Genomic DNA, 14,012 nt, shown 5'->3' with positions numbered 1-14,012 from the left:
AGACTTGGCACTCACTTCAGGCCACAGAGCAAACTATCTTTTACTTAAAACATAATTATTATAATAATAATATTGAAATAAAGCAATACAACATACAGTACATTTACAAGTTCATTCCACATGGCTCAAAAGTTAGGTAAATTAAAGGAAAGATTCATCTATTCTGATTTGTTACATAATGTTTGGTCATCTCTGACCAATGCATGTTATATCGATTCCCAGGTTCATTTCATGTTTTCATGTGTATCTGAGCTCTTGTCGTTCACTCAGGCAGAAAATACAGGCGGTATGACGCAAAGCGCATCATACCTGCTATATTTCTGTATTTTGAAAGTTGTTTATCTTGCAAAGTTGATCACAGACATGCGAAACATTTTGGGACTGTATAAAGTGTGGACTAATGAAACAAATACCAAAATATAGTTTTGGAGTGGATTTGTCCTTTAAATGCAGTGAAGCAAATTTATGGCTATATTAAATCTTGAAAAAAAATTGCAAATGTCAAACAATTGGCTGAAAACCAAAAATGTTATTATATTCACACACAGATTCACCTGTCAATATTTTGTCCCACCCATTTTTCATATTGTCCCTCCCAAAATATTTGTACATCACCTGCAAGGCATGACAAAATTAGTGGCGTCAGAACACCTAACTAGTTTTCACCCGACCAGTTTTAATTACCAAGTTAGTATCAAAGGAAAAAACAAAGACGGTATTAACCTAAAGACCTCCCACATAGATTTACCTGCCCATCTTTTGTTCCTCCCTTATTTCATATTATCTTCTGTGCTTCCCAAAATATTTTAGTTACAGGCAAGACAAGAACTTTGGAATCAGATCAGCTCTGAAGTGATTTAACTAGTAACTACAGATACATTGGCATGACCGTATGCATTATGAAAAGTTTTCAACAAAACACTTAGAACAGAACTAGACAGATAAGGAGCTTTTAGAATAGAGGCATATTGTGATTGTTTTTGTCATAGGCAAATTCCTTCCTCAATTGATATTTGGTGAAATTAAAGGAATAAGGAGGCTGGCAGTGGTGTTTGTTGTAGGTAAGTAATATTTTTTTTTTTTACAGTATATAAATGGAACTTGGCAGGTAACAGTTTACTTACATGTTTTTTTTAAAGCATATCAAATTATAATTTCACCTTGCAAAAAATACAACGCTAATGTGGATTTGATTATATTATTTGATGTATTATGTGTTATATTATATATATACGTAAAATTACTTTAGCTCTTTTATGAAGTAACATGATTGAAGTGATGCAAAATTAGGCTGATTTCTCATACAAAAAATGTAACACAAATGTTGATTTTACTGTGAAATTTCACCAGGATGTAAAGTGCCCTCGGAAAATATTCAGACCCCTTGACTTCTTACACATTTTGTTAAGTTACAGCCTTATTTTAAAATGGATTAAATATGTATATTTTTTTCTACAAACACAATCTACGAACAACACCCCATAATGACACAGTGAAAACAGGTTTTTAGATTTGTTTTATTTATTTTTTATTTAAAACGGAAATACCTTATTTACATAAGTTTTCAGACCCTTTGCAATGAGACTCGAAATTGAGCTCAGGTGCATCCTGTTTCTATTGATCATCCTTGAGATGTTTCTACAACTTGATTGGAGTCCACCTGTGGTAAATTCAATTGATTGGACATGATTTAGAAAGAAACACACCTATCTATGAGGTCGAAGGAGTTGTCCGTAGAGATCCGAGACAGGATTGTGTCAAGGCACAGATCTGGGGAAGGGTACAAAAAAATGTCTGCATTATTGAACGTCCCCAAGAACACAGTGGCCTCCATCATTCTTAAATGGAAGATATTTGGAACCAAGACTCTTCCTAGAGCAATTGGGGGAGAAGGGCCTTGGTCAGGGAGGTGACCAAGAACCTGATGGTCACTCTGACGGAGCTCTAGAGTTCCTATGTGGAGATGGGAGCTGTTCCATTCTCTGAGCAGCCTGCTGCAACAGATAACTGACAAATTAAGAAAACACCATAACAAAGTGTCTTAAAGGGCGTGAGCCACCTCGAGCGAGCCGCCAGAAAAGCTTAAATGCGCTTGCCATAGATTCTACCAGTGTCTGGAACTTCCTGTGTAGAAGCACACCATGCTTTCAATATACTTTGTATCTCTCATTTACTCATGTGTTTCCTTTATTTTGGCAGTTACTTGTAGAATGGACGGAGAAGTATTGCTCCAGTCGCAATAAAATATAATTTAACGTTGCAAATAAAGTTCGGAATAACACCATTTCATATGTACAGTACAACATCTAAAGACCTGCATCACTATACTGAGAGATTTGCAGTTTAAAAGGATGAATTTGGTTGTTTTCGGAGCCTTTGTTTATCTTTTTTGGGGTACCCATATTACACAACAAGGATGAGGAAGTAATTTACTGTTTGGGTTAAGTTTTCTCAAAAATGTAAACTCACTAAACACATATCTTGCCCCTTCTATAACATCCCATTTACATAAAAAACAGATTTGGTTGTAAAATAAAATTGGAATATGACCTGTTAATCTAATTTATATTTTCCTTTCCATTCAGAAAACAACTGCATGAACTGAGTCCAAAATGAAGACACAGAAACTGACAGTTACTGTTTTCACCATTGGTATGTAGTACACTGTATTTCCTTCTTTGTTCATTTTTGCATAACACATTTTGCAACTCAAACCTGAATAGATATTCATGATGTTTTGTCACAGATGAATTTAAATAATCCCAACATGTATAATTAAATAGGCAGGAAGGTAATAAAATAGTCCATATCCCTTTGGATAAAGCATATGCTTGTTCAAGAACATAGATACAAAATCCAAATAAAAGCTTTATAATGTAATTTAATTGATAAATATTTCATGGAGACAATTTTGCGTGTTTCCTAGTCTACTGTCACAACTCAATTAAATACATTTCCAAAGTCTTTAAATATTAAATGGAAAATTGACTTAAGTGGAGGAGGTAAATATTATCACACTGGTGAATGTCATTTCCTTACATTGCTGTATGGAAAAATGTGCCATCATGTAAACAAACAAACAAAACATGTTTGTGCTAATCTTAATAAAGTGTAAGTAATGTTCAGTAACACTTTACTGTAGGTGTCATTATGTATGCATTCATAAAGCATTTAAAACAGCTATGTTTAAGCAATAAGGCTTAAAGGAGGAGGTGTGGTATATGTAGAATATACCACGCTTATCGCTTTATGCCGTACGCAACGCTGAGTGCCTGGATACAGCCCTTAGCCGTGGTATATTGGCCATATATCACAAACCTCCAAAGTGCCTAATTTCTATTATAAACTGGTTACCAATGTAATTAGAGTAGTAAAAATCTATGTTTTGTCATACCCATAGTATACAGTCTGATATACCATGGCTGTCAGCCAACCAGCATTGAGGGCTCAAACCACCCAGTTTATAAAACATATTATAACATTAGTCATACCCTGACATAAATAGTTATGTGGAATGGAATAAGATGTTGCAAAAGTAGTTACAATTGGTGTTATAGATGACTGTTCATCCTGTTGTATGTCATATCCTGTCATATGCTCTAATGTCAACTGTTAATAATAACTGCTATAACACTGTCTCCATGAAAAATGTAATATGTTATTACATGCTACAGTATATAAGAGTCTACATACCAGCTGTTATAACAAGGTGTTATGTCATTTACCAACCTCTGTGTCACATTATTACATTAAATGGAAGGATGTGTGTCATTCATAACCATGCCATATGCCGTTATAGATTGTGCACAGACAGACACCTTGTTATTCATTAAGTGTTATAAAGCAGCTATGAATGTGCTTGTACTGCAAGATGAGTTGAGAATCACAAAACATGACCATTTAAAGGATCTCAAAGAAACATGGGAAAATGGGGGCACAGATGTATTTAGACTTTGTTTTATTTAGACAACGAGACAATGAACTGCTTTGAGTTGTACAAACTGGACCGTGTCCAGGTATAAACCCAAAAGTATCCCGCTTCATAATACCTTCATAAGCATTACATAAATGCGTTACAAAATATCTATAATCGTATGTAATGCTTTATAAAGGGTTCAAAAATGGGGCCTAACTGTGTGACAATCACTGTCAAATGTGACATAACCCACTATGTTGAATATGATATAAACATGTGCTTCATAAAGGGTGGAATGTTCTGCTGAAGGATGGCATACGCTCTAAAGTGATGTTATGTTAGTCACATAACACTTAATCTCATTCCGACACTTCCGCCCAAATGAACGGAAGGTCTGGTGGACCAACACATCAAACTTGTCCTTCATTAGTTAGGGTTAGGTCTAAAATCTAATTTTGAGAAGATAAATTGTGGAAATGGGCAGGATTTAACAATAATTATGCCTTTCTGACTGTGTTTAGTGACAGTGACAAATACTTTACTCAGTAAGGTCACTCATATAGAATTCTGTTGTCAATCTTTGAATGGTTGATATCCCAAGCTTATATGTGCTGTGTGTTTTAACCTATGGATGACGTTTTAACAAGAAACACTTACCTTGATGAAAGCCCACCAAACTAAAGAAATTGATAGTGTCTTTCTTCTGGAACCAAGTTACAGGTTCCTCAGTACACAATCCCCCACACAACAACGCAAGTTTTGCAGGTCTATCAACCCATTTAAATAGCTCTCACACCCTACAGTAACCTGTGGATCATGAGATAACCTTCATAAATCAGCACAGGGTTAATAACCAATTTATTTACACTTTGTTCAGTATCCTGTAATACTTAGATTGAAGTGAGACACCTTTGGTCATTCATAAAACATCCATAAAGACTCTGCATCACATGACACTGTACTTAATTTAAAGTCAGACACCTTTGGTCATTTATAACAAATACATAAATGCCTTATATCATATGGTGCTGTACTTACTATAAAGTCAGACACATTTGGTCATTCATAACACATACAAAGATGCCTTATATCATGTGACACTGTACTTAAAATGAAGTCAGACACCTTTGGTCATTCATAACACATACATCAAATCAAATTTTATTTGTCACATACACATGGTTAGCAGATGTTAATGCGAGTGTAGCGAAATGCTTGTGCTTCTAGTTCTGACAATGCAGTAATAACCAATGAGCTAATCTAACCTAACAATTTCACAACTACCTTATAAACACAAGTGTAAAAGATGATGAAGAATATGTACATAAAAATATATGAATGAGTGATGGTACAGAACGGCATAGCAAGATGCAGTAGATGGTATCAAGACAGTATATACATATGAGATGAGTAATGTAGGGTATGTAAAAATATAAAGTGGCATTGTTTAAAGTGGCTAGTGATACATGTATCACCACAAGATGGCAAGATGCAGTAGATGGTATAGAGTACAGTATATACATATGAGATGAGTAATGTAGGGTATGTAAACATTATATGAAGTTGGCATTGTTTAAAGTGGCTAGGGGTACATTTTTACATAATTTCCATCAATTCCCATTATTAAAGTGGCTGGAGTTGAGTCAGTATGTTGGCAGCAGCCACTCGATGTTAGTGGTGGCTGTTTAACAGTCTGATGGCCTTGAGATAGAAGCTGTTTTTCAGTCTCTCGGTCCCTGCTTTGATGCACCTGTACTGACCTCGCCCTCTGGATGATAGCGGGGTGAACAGGCAGTGGCTCGGGTGATTGTTGTCCTTGATGATCTTTATGGCCTTCCTGTGACATCGGGTGGTGTAGGTGTCCTGGAGGGCAGGTAGTTTTCTCCGGTGATGCGGTGTGCAGACCTCACTACCCTCTGGAGAGCCTTATGGTTGTGGGTGGAGCAGTTGCCGTACCAGGGCAACTGCTACTACTTCCAGCGCCGACCGAGACGGCCTCGCTTCGCGTTCCTAGGAAAATATGCAGTATTTTGTTTTTTTATGTGTTATTCCTTACATTGGTACCCCAGGTAATCTTAGGTTTCATTACATACAGTAGGGAGGAACTACTGAATATAAGAGCAACGTCAACTCACCATCGTTACAACCAGGAATATGACTTTCCCGAAGCGGATCCAGTGTTTTTGCCTCCCCAATACAATGGATCTGATCCCAGCCGGCGACCCTAAGCGACGCCGAAAAAGGGGCAAACGAAACGATCTCCTGGTCAAGCTTCGGAGAGAGGCACATCGCGCTCCACTCCCTAGCAACTACTCGCCAATGTCCAGTCTCTTGACAATAAGGTTGATGAAATCCGAGCACGGGTAACATTCCAGAGAGACATCAGGATTGTAACGTTCTCTGCTTCACGGAAACATGGCTCACTCAAGAGACGCTAACGGAGTCGGTGCAGCCAGCTGGTTTCTTCACGCATCCGCCGACAGAAACAAACATCTTTCTGGTAAGAAGAGGGGCGGGGGTGTATGCCTTATGATTAACGAGACGTGGTGTGATCATAACAACATACAGAACTCAAGTCATTCTGTTCACCTGATCTAGAATTCCTCACAATCAAATGTCGACCGCATATTCTACCAAGGGAATTCTCTTCGATTATAATCACAGCCGTATATATCCCCCCAAGCAGACACATCGATGGCCCTGAACGAACTTTATCTGACCTTTGTAAACTGGAAACCACACACCCTGAGGCTGCATTCATCGTAGCTGGGATTTTAACAAGGCTAATCTGAAAACAAAACTCCCTAAATTCTATCAGCATATCGATTGTGCTACCAGGGCTGGTAAAACCTTGGATCCTGTTATACTAACTTCCGCGACGCATATAAGGCCCTCCCCCGCCCTCCTTTTGGAAAAGCTGACCACGACTCCATTTGTTGGCTTCCAGCCTACAAACAGAAACTAAAACAACAAGCTCCCTCGCTCAGGTCTGTTCAACGCTGGTCCGACCAATCTGATCCACGCTTCAAGACTGCTTCGCTCACGTGGATTGGGATATGTTCCGCATTGCGTCCAACAACAATATTGACGAATATGCTGATTCGGTGAGCGAGTTCATTAGAAAGTGCATTGACGATGTCCGTACCCACAGCAACGATTAAAACATTCCCAAACCAGAAACCGTGGATTGATGGCAGCATTCGCGTGAAACTGAAAGCGCGAACCACTGCTTTTAACCAGGGCAAGGTGACCGGAAACATGACCGAATACAAACAGGGTAGCTATTCTCTCCGCAAGGCAATCAAACAAGCAAGTCCCAGTATAGAGACAAAGAGAGTCGCCAATTCAACAGCTCAGACACAAGAGTATGTGGCAGGGTCTACAGTCAATCACGGATTACAAAAAGAAAACCAGCCCCATCGCGGACCAGGATGTCTTGCCCCAGACAGGCTAAATAACTTTTTTGCTCGCTTTGAGGACAATACAGTGCCACTGACACGGCCCGCTACCAAACCTGCGGGCTCTCCATCACTGCAGACGAGGTGAGTAAAACATTTAAACGTGTTAACCCTCGCAAGGCTGCAGGCCCAGACGCACATTCCCAGCCGCGTCCTCAGAGCATGTGCAGACCAGCTGGCTGGTGTGTTTAAGGACATATTCAATCAATCCTTATCCCAGTCTGCTGTTCCCACATGCTCAAGAGGGCCACCATTGTTCCTGTTCCCAGAAAGCTAAGGTAACTGAGCTAAACGACTACCGCCCCGTAGCACTCACTTCCGTCATCATGAAGTGCTTTGAGAGATTAGTCAAGGACTATATCACCTCCACCCTACCTGACACCCTAGACCCACTCCAATTTGCTTACCGACCCAATAGGTCCACAGACGACGCAATCGCAACCACACTGCACACTGCCCTAACCCATCTGGACAAGAGGAATACCTATGTGAGAATGCTGTTCATCGACTACAGCTCAGCATTTAACACCATAGTACCCTCCAAGCTCATCATTAAGCTTGAGGCCCTGGGTCTCAACCCCACCTTGTGCAATTGGGTCCTGGACTTCTTGAAGGGCCGCCCCCAGGTGGTGAAAGTAGGATACAACATCTCCACTTAGTTTATTCTCAACACTGGGGCACTACAAGGATGCGTGCTCAGTCCCCTCCTATACTCCCTGTTCACCCATGACTGCAAGCACGACGTCGGTGTTCGTGATGTGGCTGTTTTTTTTGTTGATGTTCGTGATTGTCTGTAGACCCTGCCACATACGTCTTGTGTCTGAGCCGTTGAATTGCGACTCGACTTTGTCTCTATACTGACATTTCACTTGTTTTATTGCCTTGCGGAGGGAATAACTACACTGTTTGTATTCGGCCATATTCCCAGTCAACTTTCCATGCTGAAATGCGGTGGTTTGCGCTTTCAGTTTTGCTTTAATGCCACCATCTATCCACGGTTTCTAGTTAAGGTAGTTTAATAGTCACAGTGTGTAAAACATCTCCTACGCACTTCCTTATAAACTCTCTCACCGAATCAGCGTATAAATCAATATTATTCTCTGAGGCTACCCGGAACATGTCCCAGTCCAGACCACGTGATCAAAACAATCTTGAAGCGTGGATTCCGATTGGTCAGTCCAGCGTTGAATAGTCCTTGTCACGAGTAATCCTGTTTTTGTTTCTGCCTCATAGGAACGGAGGAGCCGTGGTCAGATTTGCCAAAGGGAGGGCGGGGGAGGGCCTTGTATGCATCACGTAAGTTAGAGTAGCAGTGATTCACAGTTTTGCTAGCACGTGTGCTACAATTAATATGCTGATAGAATTTAGGTAGCCTTGTTCTCAAATTTGCTTTTTAAAATCCCCAGCTACAATAAATCCAGCCTCAGGATATATGGTTTCCAGGTTGCAGAAAGTCCAGTGAAGGTCCTTGAGGGCCGTCGTGGTAATGGCTTGAGGGGGGATATATACGGTTGTGACAATAACCAACAGTCTTGGGAGATAATACGGCTAGCATTTGATTGTGAGGAATTCTAGGACAGGTAAACAAAAGGATTTGAGTTCCTGTATGTTGTTACAATAACACCATGATTCATTAAAAATGAAACATACACCCATGACCTTCTTCTTCCCGGAGAGATGTTTATTTCTGTCGGCGCGACGTACAAAGAATCCCGGTGGCTGTACCGACTCCGACAGCATATCCCGAGAGAGCCATGTTTCCGTGAAACAGAGTATGTTACAATCCCTGATGTCTCTCTGGAAAGCAAACCCCTGCCCTAATTTTGTCTACTTGTTATCTAGAGACTGGACATTAGCGAGTAATATACTCAGAAGCGATGGGTGGTGTGCGCGCCTCAGAAGTCTTACCAAAAGGCCGCTCCGTCTACCTCTTCTGCTGCGATGTTGTTTTGGGTCAGCCTCTGGAATAAGTTCAGATGCCCTGGGTGGTTTGTACAAAGGATCCGCTTCGGCAAAGTCGTATTCCTGGTTGTCGAGCTGGCAAGTTGATGTCGCTTTGATATCCAATAGCTCTTCCCGGCTGTATGTAATAACAGGTAAGATTTTCTGGGCTAACAATGTAAGAAATAAAACATTCAAAAAACTAAATAATGGAAAGTTTCCTAAGGACTAGAAGCAAGGCGGCCCTCTCTTTCGGCGCCACCTTCCCATCTCTCCGGGAAGAGATTTTTGAATAACTACCTAATCTCTGTACCCCACACAAACAATTATCTGTAGTCCTTCAATCTAGCAGTGAATAACAAACACAGATTCAACCACAAAGACCAGCAAGATTTTCCAATGCCTCGCAAAGAAGGGCATCTATTGGTAGATGGGTAAAAAAATTAAGAAAGCAGACATGAAATATCCCTTTGAGCATTGCAAAGTTATTTATTACACTTTGAATGCTGTATCAACACACCCAGTCACTACAAAGTTACAGGCGTTCTTCCTAACTTAGTTGCAGGAGATGAAGGAAATTGCTCAGGGATATCACCATGAGGCCAATGGTGACTTTAAAATAGTTAAAGAGTTTAATGGCTGTGATAGGAGAAAACTGAGAATTGATGTAACGATCTTCTTCATCTGATGAACAGGAAGGATCGGACCAAAACACAGCGTGGTAAGTGTTCATGCTTTATTGAAAAAACTGAACACTAAATACAAAATAACAAAGTGAATAAACGAAAATCGAAACAGTCTTGTAAGGTGCTACAACACAAAACAGAAAACAACTACCCACAAACCACAGGTGGAAAAAGGCTACCTAAGTGTGGTTCTCAATCAGATAGACAGCTGCCTCTGATTGAGAACCACACCCGGCCAAACACATAGAAATAGAAAGCATAGAACAAAAACAGAATGCCCACCCCAACTCACACCAAAATAGAGACATAAAAAAAGGAACTAAGGTCAGGGCGTGACAATTGATCAATACCATTGTAGTTATTCCACAAAACTAACCTAAATGACAGAGTGAAAAGAAGGAAGCCTGTATAGAATATAAATATTACAAAACTTGCATTCTGTTTGCAATAAGGCACTAAAGTAAAACTGCAAAAAAGGTGGCAAAGAAATGAACTTTAAGTCCTGAAAACAAAGTGTTATGTTTGGGGAAAATCCAGCACAACACATCACTGAGTACCACCCTTCATATTTTCAAGCATGGTGGTGGCTGCATCATGTTATGGGTATGCTTGTCATTGGCAAGGACTTGGTAGCTTTGTTTAGGATAAAAATGTACTGAAAATCCTAGAGGACCACCTGGTTAAGTCTGCTTTCCAGAAGACACTGGGAGACAAATTCACCTTCCAGAAGGACAATAGCAATATAACAATAACAATACAACAATAGAAATAACAAGGCCAAGTATACACTGGAGTTGCTTACTAAGATTAAATAAAATGCACCTGAGTGGCCGAGTTACAGTTTTGACTTAAATCAGCTTGAAAACATATGTCAAGACTTGAAAATGGTTGTCTAGCAATGATCAACAACCAACTTGACCAAATATGAATAATTTAAAAAAATAAATCTGCAAATATTGTACAATCCAGGTGTGCAAAACTCTTAAATGACTAACCCAGAAATACTCACAGATGTAATCACTGTAATGTTTACTGCCAAAGGAGATTCTAACGTGTTGACGTTAGGGGTGAGATATACAGTTGAAGTCGGAAGTTTACATACACCTTAGCCAAATACATTTAAACTCAGTTTTTCACAATTCCTGACATTTAATCCTAGTAAAAATCCCCTGTCATACGTCAGTTAGGATCGCCACTCAATTTTAAGAACGTGAAATGTCAGAATAATAGTAGAGACAATTATTTATTTCAGCTTTAATTTCTTTCATCACATTCCCAGTGGGTCAGAAGTTTACATACACTCAATTAGTATTTGGTAGCATTGCCTTTAAGTTGTTTAACTTGGGTCAAACGTTTCAGGTAGCCTTCCACAAGCTTCCCAGAATAAGTTGGGTGAATTTTGTCCCATTCCTCCTGACAGAGCTGGTGTTTGTAGGCCTCCTTGCTCGCACAAGCTTTTTCAGTTCTGCCCACACTTTTTCTATAGGATTGAGGTCAGGGCTTTGTGATGGCCACTCCAATACCTTGACTTTGTTGTCTTTAAGCCATTTTGACACAACTGTGGAGGTATGCTTGGGGTCATTGTCCATTTGGAAGACCCATTTGTGACCAAGCTTTAACTTCCTGACTGATGTCTTGAGATGTTGAATTCAATATATCTACATAATTTTCCTGCCTCCTCATGATGCCATCTATTTTGTGAAGTGCACCAGTCTCTCCTGCAGCAAAGCACCCCCACAACATGATGCTGCCACCCCCGTGCTTCACGGTTGGGATGGTGTTATTCGGCTTGCAAGCCCCCCCCTTCTTCCTCCAGACATAACGATGGTCATTATGGCCAAACAGTTCTATTTTTGTTTCATCAGACCAGAGGACATTTCTCCAAAAAGTACGATCTTTGTCCCCATGTGCAGTTGTAAACCGTAGTCTGGCTTTTTTATGGCGGTTTTGGAGCAGTGGCTTCTTCCATGTGAGCGGCCTTTCAGGTTATGTCGATATAGGACTCGTTTTACTGTGGATATAGATACTTTTGTACTTGTTTCCTCCAGCACTTTTCGCACCAAAGTACGCTCATCTCTAGGAGACAGAACGTGTCTCCTTCCTGAGCGGGATGACGGCTGTGTGGTCCCATGGTGTTTATACTTGCGTACTATTGGTCCCATGGTGTTTATACTAGCGTACTATAAATACTATACTTGCGTACTATTTATACTTGCGTACTATACTACTTGCGTACTATTGTACAGATGAATGTGGTACCTTCAGAATGTGGTACCTCCCAATGAAGAACCAGACTTTTGGGGGTCTACAATAATTTTGTTATTGTTATGTAATGTCAAGCAAAGAAGCACTGAGTTTGAAGGTAGGCTTTGAAATACATCCACAGGTACACCTCCAATTGACTCAAATGATGTCAATTAGTCTATCAGAAGCTTCTAAAGCCATGACATCATTTTCTGGAATTTTACAAGCTGTTTCAAGGCACAGTCAACTTAGTGTATGTAATTATAAGTTAAATAATCTGTCTGTAAACAATTGTTGCAAAAATGACTTGTGTCATGCAGAAAGTAGATGTCCTAATGGACTTGCCAAAACTATAGTTTGTTAACAAGAAATTTGTGGAGTGGTTGAAAAACGAGTTTTAATGATTCCAACCTAAGTGTATGTAAACTTCTGACTTCAACTGTATGTAAAAGACATGTGTGACCCATTTTAGGAAACTAGGCGTATGTAGTGGGTCACTACTTCACAGGAGAGCCGTTTGAACGTAAACTTGTATTTATTTATTAAAATGCGTTTTCTGGCAGAAATGCCTTCTCTAACATGTAAACTTTCATGTGTCTTAATAACAAACTTGTATGCCATCTATAAATACGAATACAATTGTTAAATTACAAGGTTAGTTGGTAAAGCCACAGAAAAAGTCAGCAACCTTCCCGCTAGCCATGATTGGCTGAGATAATGAGTGGGCTGGACATGCCGAGAGATGAGTTTGAATTGGTCTGCCATATAGCAGGCTTCTGTCTATTTGAGCTGGTCAGTATGTCTAGGTAATCCTGTCTAACGCAGCGTTTAAAAAAATTGGATTGCGTAGTAAAACTATATTTTGATTTGTTTAACACTTTTTTGCTTACTACATGATTCCATATTTGTTATTTCATAGTTTTGATGTCTTCACTATTATTCTACATTGTAAATTGTAAAAATAAAGAAAAACCCTTGAATGAGTAGGTATGTTCAAACTTTTTACTGGTACTATATGTCTTATGAATGACCAAAGGTGGCTGACTTCATAGTAGGTACATCATCATATGATATAAGGCATTTAGGTATGTGTTATGAATGACCAAAGGAGTCTGACTTTAAAGTAAGTACAGCTTCATCACAAATTCAGACACCTTCGGTCATTGATAACACCTTCATGAAGACTATACACATAACGCCATCATGCGATATAGAGTCTTTAAGAAAATATGTTATGAATGACCGAAGGTGATCACTTCAAATTAAGTATTACAGGACACCACATAACATGTCAATAAATAGGTTATTAACATTTTGTTCATTTATGAAGGTACTCTGATGATCCACAGGTTACTGTAGGCAGTGAGAGGTATTTAAAAGGGTTGATGGACCTGCAAAGCTTGTGTTTGTGTGTGTGTCAGAGCCAAAATGATTTGGAATAGTCCAAACTGAGACACCGCACCAGGTATTCCTCTTCTGTTACCATGCTGGAGACCAGGGCTTGATTACATCCTGTGGTTGGTCTTTCAGGGGGGAGAGTGTGAATGTGCCAAAGATCTGACTGGGCCAAGCACCACACGCCATGGCTGTTTATATGTTGTTGTGTGTGTGTTTTTGTACTGAGGATCACTTAGCTCCACAGGAAAAGCCACTTTTACTTTCCTTATGTTGGGGACTTTCAGTAAGTGTTGCCTGGTTAAGGTCGTCCTCAGACTATTGTGCACAAAGCACATATAAGCATGGGATATCAACCATTCAAAGTTGGTC

The sequence above is a fragment of the Salvelinus sp. IW2-2015 genome, linkage group LG11, assembly GCF_002910315.2.
Source record: "Salvelinus sp. IW2-2015 linkage group LG11, ASM291031v2, whole genome shotgun sequence".
NCBI classification, from domain to species: domain Eukaryota; kingdom Metazoa; phylum Chordata; class Actinopteri; order Salmoniformes; family Salmonidae; genus Salvelinus; species Salvelinus sp. IW2-2015.
The sequence above is the reverse complement of the archived record's forward strand: the minus strand, read 5'-3'. Positions refer to the sequence as shown.